Source organism: Rhagoletis zephyria, unplaced genomic scaffold (assembly GCF_001687245.7).
Source record: "Rhagoletis zephyria isolate East Lansing unplaced genomic scaffold, Rhagoletis_zephyria_1.1 Rzeph_scaffold_02922, whole genome shotgun sequence".
Classification (NCBI taxonomy): Eukaryota; Metazoa; Arthropoda; class Insecta; order Diptera; family Tephritidae; genus Rhagoletis; species Rhagoletis zephyria.
Genome location: NW_016160006.1, coordinates 64702 through 70531, shown reverse-complemented (window position 1 = coordinate 70531; position 5830 = coordinate 64702).

The following is a 5830-nucleotide window of genomic DNA, read 5'->3' as shown; positions in this document are numbered from 1 at the left end:
GGATTTTCTATGTGTTAGTTTTGACTTACAAAAAGTGTTAAATACCTCCCACGGAAAAAGCGTGAATTTATTCTATTCACGAAAGTATGCGTACTACAACGAAAATGTGTATGAAAACGGCACCAAGAATGGATATTGCTTTCTGTGGAGAGAAGCTGACGGAAAAAGGGGGTGAAATGAAATTTGTACAATTATTTTCCGGTATGTAACACTAGTAGATCAAAGAAAAACTCATACATCAATTAGCCTTTATTGTGATAGCTGCGCTGTTCAAAATCGCAACAGAGCAATGCTTGCCACCTTGGCTTTCTTCCTCGAAAAACCAATATTCATTAAATATATAAAAATAACTTATCTATTACCCGGACATACTATGATGCCCGTTGACTCAATTCACAGCACTATTGAGTCATTTATTCGCGAAAGAACTGTTTGGGCTCCAACAGAATGGTATACCATGATTGGCAATGCTAGGACTAACCCCACCGGGTATACATGTATTTCAATGAATCATTATGATTTTAAGGATTGGAAAAGTTTTTCGCAAGCAATGTTTCCATCTTCATTAAAAATTGCTTTTCAATCATTACGCTCTGCTGCATTTGAAAAATAAACAACTCCACTATTAAGCTCAAATATGGATATTTTGAATACTCTGAAACCAAAAATATGACATCAGCCTGATTTCACTATCAAGACGTAACTTTTCAATATTAAATAATGGTCCTCTTCCAGTATATAGTAGAGAATTAGGTATCTCATCAGCTGAGTACAAAAATTTAAAGGAACTCTGCGTTAAAAATATAATACCTGAAAAATTTCACAAGGAATATTTAAATCTAAAGTGCGATGACGCTATTAAAGATGTTTTACCAGAAACAGATCAAGAAGATAGTGCACAATAATTTTTGTTAAAATTCCAAGAAGCTTTGTGGATAATAAATTAATATGAAGTTCCCATCTTTGTTTTATTTTTATTCAAAAAGTGTAATCATTACAAACTGAAGTACTTGTGCCAATGTATTTGTATGAATTAAAATAATTTTTTTTTTAAGACATATGTATGTACAATTTCCTTTTTTTACTTTGTAAATTGTTTGAAAAAAAATAAATAAAGACAAAAAAAATGCATGCATGAAGCTCGTTCTCGAAGTCATCAGTAGTGAAGTGTTTTACACAGATGACGTTGGTTCGGGCGTTGAAAATCGTTGGTCTCCGGCAGAACTGGATCCACTTTTCCACCAACTCAATGTCGGCCGGAAAAGTAAACAAACCGCACCCAGATCCATTGGCACTTACACTAGCACAATTAACCACTGCACACCTCATTTTTTTCTTTAATTTATAACTTTTTTTATAAGTTTTCACAAAAAACAAAACAACGCTCAAAGTCTTCCGAATTTGTAAATTTGTAAAGTTGAAATAACCTAAAACGTCACGAACCAGAAAATGTAAACAAAAGTATTGTGTGACGTCAGCGAATGGGTGGATGCTGTCAAATCGACGAAGAGAGGGTTAGCGGTCCGCGAATGGCGCGACCTTTATTTTCTGGATCGTGCTATTACTCCACCAAAGTAGGTACTCTACTTTCTCTCATCGCGTGCGAGAGATGTTTGCTGCTGCCAAAAGGGAGTAGCAAACCTACTCTCTGTATACAGTACTTACAGTACTTGCGTATTTAATTTCAATTCCGGTTGTTAGCCTACTAGTTGATATCGTTTGCGGCGCTGGTCAGCGAAATTGAAAGAGTAAAAATAGAATAAGGAAATTGACGATGTAAGGAAATGTTTATAAAAATTAACGTAGATTTAAACAGTTGTTTAATGTGAAATTTTCATAAAACTTTTGTATTGAAGCAGCTTTTTAAATCTATGTGTGTACTTAAATTTTTATGAAAGTATTATTTCTCCTTTCTAATTTTCTATAAAACTATTTGCAGTCATTAACTAACACATAAGTTGTCAAAAACAACAACTTAAGCAATGCCACTATACGAAATAAAATTATTAGTGGCAAATCAAATTTGTAAGAAGTGCCGATTTTCACATTCGATAGTGGGACATGGTAGCGACGAGATGTACGAGCATTTTTTTCTTAAGAGCTGCATACTGATTTAAGAAATTTTTTATAGAAGCAAATTTATTTTCCATTTATTGTGCGTAATTTAATATGAATTTTTAGTTTTTCTTGAGAGCCTTTACAAATAAAAAAAATTTCGGAATTGTATGTACATACGTACATACATACGCAGCCATGTAACTTGATTTCAAGAGAAACGAATTTTCATTGGGCACGCTCAGAAGGCGCAACAGCTCAGTAACTGGTGCGTTGCACCTTCTGAACGCGTTGTTGTGTACTTCTGATCAACTGAATAGTTGCGTGTTAAATAATCTTAATATTTTACTGATCATTTGAGATAACATGTTGGTGAGTACCTTTGAGAGTTGAATTTGACAGCTAATGTATCAAGTCGTTCAGAAGACGCATAACGATTACTGATTTTTTTAGCAACGGTTGCGCTCAACTGCTGCGCCTTCTGAACCTACCCATTGATAGCTTTTTTATACCCGAGTGCATTTGTGCACAAGGGTATTTTAACTTTGTTCACATAACGGTTGTTTGTAACGAAATCGAATCGAGATAGATATAGACAAATTAATACATAAATGCTCAGAATGAATATAGAAGTCGATTAAGCCATGTCTGTCTGTCCGTAATTTTCAGAAATACGAAAACTACGATATTTTAGCAACTACTGAAGATGAATCACTGAAAATTGATATTTACAATAAATTTTAGAAGAAAAATAAGAATATTATAAATTTTTGGAAAATGGGCTTAGCCACGCCCACTTATGAATACATGTGTATATCACATGTGGCACAGTTGTTGGCCTTGGTACAGCATACCAAATGGCCGGAAAGTTTTTAAATCGGACAATAACCACGCCCACATCCCATATGTATAACGATAATTTAAAGAAATATAAAATCTTCGATAAATCAGTAAAATATTAAAGCTTATTTATTCCAAATGATGCCTGCAACAATTATCTACCAAGAAATACTTTAATGATAAGATTTTGGAAAATGGGCGTGGCACCGCCCACTTATGATCACATATATGTATCTCGGTAACCGTTCTACCAATTTGTACCAAACTCGGTGTGGTTATTGTGCTTACCACATAAAAGCAAAATGTTGAAAAATATTGAAATCGGACTAAAATTACGGCCGCTTTTCATATAACGGTAAATTTTGGAAATGCTTGAAACTTCAATATTTCGAAATTTAAGGACGCTAATTTATTAAAAATTGATACACCCCGGCTAACCATGTAGCGGTAGCTTTCAGAAAGGTGAAAAACATATATTTAATATTTGCGCCGGGTATTTATTGTTCGGCTCCGCCCGAACTTAGACTTTCTTACTTGTTTTTTGATAACACTGTGCGTAAGCTCAAATCGGTATTGAGTAAAACCAAATGCAAGAGATAGTTTTTGAATTTCATTGAGTTTTTTTAAATAAATACTATAATTAGAGGTGTATGAATGGCGAAAGAAAACCTTTATCCGATTTTTTTAATCGAAACTACATTTTTACATATGTACATATGTACATGCATACATAAATATATTTAATATGAAATTGAAATTTTCGCATCAATTTGCGCAATCTTCAAACCCGTGGTTTCAATTGTACGCATTTCGTCAGGGTTTTCCCCACAACTTGGTTTTGCGGCAGTACAGCGACAGAGCGAGTGACGAGAAAAAATTATATGCGGACACTTATATATGTATCTATGTACATATGTATCTATGCACATACGTATCTATGCACATACATACATATGTACTTAGATATGTATATTAGCATTTTAGTAGAAAGTATGTTTTGCTCGTCGCTCTCTTCATAGCTCCACTACATTCCTATCCTTAGTTTTATTCAGGTACCACAAATGTATGTTTTCTTCGAAAATACTCAAGTACTACCAGTAGAGTACTCTACTTGCAATTACCTTTTACTCGCAGTAATAGCGGAAGGCAAAGTAAATACTCTACGCGTCTTGCTATTTATCGGTAGTTTACTTACGCCTGCAGAAACTGGTTTATGCTTACTCACACTTGACCTGAACGATGAGAGTAAAGGAGGGAAAGTATTTGCGTGGCGATCGGATGTCTTGTTAGGCCGTTTAAATGGAATTGCGCAGAAGTTTAATATGTGCATATGTACGAATGGATGTAGTTACGCGAAGCACGCTTGCGTCATTTATACATATATTGCTTGGTAGCGGCAGAGCTGAAATGCGCAATGAGTTCGTTCATACATACATATATATGTTTTTTTTTTTTCAACGGAGGGGGAATCTTCCAAAGATGTTATGCACGATTCGTCATCCTGTCCGCTAAGGGTATACCTCATTCGGGACCACGCCCAGTATATGTTATCACATATTTCAGGACTAGCGAGACAGCGCGCCTACGTACTAAACCCTTAACTCCGACGTCTGAAGCTTGTGTTTCGCCTTGCGGGACCGCAGTTAGGTATTACGTCGCAAGGCGTAGCTTTGCCAATTGGCTCTTCACACACGCCTTTCTGGCCTACCTCTCGTTCAGTCTTCTATTATCGCTACTGCGCTGCCACTCTTTCCTTCTAAGTTCCTGAAGGACTATAGCGGACCACGCTTTGACTCTACTCCACACCATTCTAGATTACATCATCTGGTGCACAATATTTTCTGGCGCCACTCGATCGTTTATCAGCTTTTCTAGGTCTGCTCTGTCGGCGTCATACTTCGGGCAGGAAAAGAAAATGTGCTGCACGTTTTCACCGCTACTACCACAAAAGGAACACTCGGTCCCGTACTTGTTCAGATATTCTCTAAAACAGCCGTGCCCCGTCAGAAACTGCGTTAGATAGTAATCAGTCTCGCCGTGTTTCCTCTCAACCCACGCTTGAACGTTACCGATTAGCATGTGCGTCCACCTTCCTTTCGTAGTCGCATCCCAGCGTCTCTGCCACTCGTTTAAGCTAGTCTGTCTTTCTTCTTTCCGTTCTTCGCCTGTTAGTCGCCTGGCGATGTTTCTTGACTTATCGAAAATTCTCTTAAGTTCCATGGCCAATATATCTGGTGGCAAGATGCCCGCTATGACTCCAACGGCCTCGTGTGAAACCGTGCGGAACGCACTGACAACCCTGATAGCGTTTAGCCGAGTCACTGACTTCTCTGTCTTAGCATATGTTTTCTGCTGGAGCGCTGGCCCCCAGATGGGCGCAGCATACATTAATCAATGTTAATAGTAGCATTTTCTTTTTTTTCCTGCTTGTGATCAACATCGCTTCCGTTTTTTGTCCCGCTAGTTGAAGCTTTGTTGCCGTGAGCCAGTTTTTGATTTTTTGCGCGGTATTATTGCACAGAATCTCTATTTCGTTGAGTTCCTTAGCCACTGCTGTTACTACGATATCGTCAGCGTTCCCGATGATTTGTACCTCCCTTGGTAGTGGTAGGCGCAGTACTCCATCGTAGAGTACGTTCCACAGCAGTGGGCCCAGTACGGAGCCCTGTGGTACTCCACCCATCACAACATATTTTTTCGGTCCTTCATCGGTGTCGTAGATTAGCAGCCTATTTGACAAGTAGTTGGAAACAACTCTCAGCAGATAGGGCGGTGTTTTCTTGCACTCCAGGGTGCTTATTATGTGGGGCCAGTAGGCCGAGTTGAAAGCATTTTTGACATCGAACGTTACTACCCCGCAGTATTCTTTCGTGCCATACATCCATCTAGTCCCTTCGATTTCCTTGCTTGCGATATCAGTGAGCTTTTTAATTGC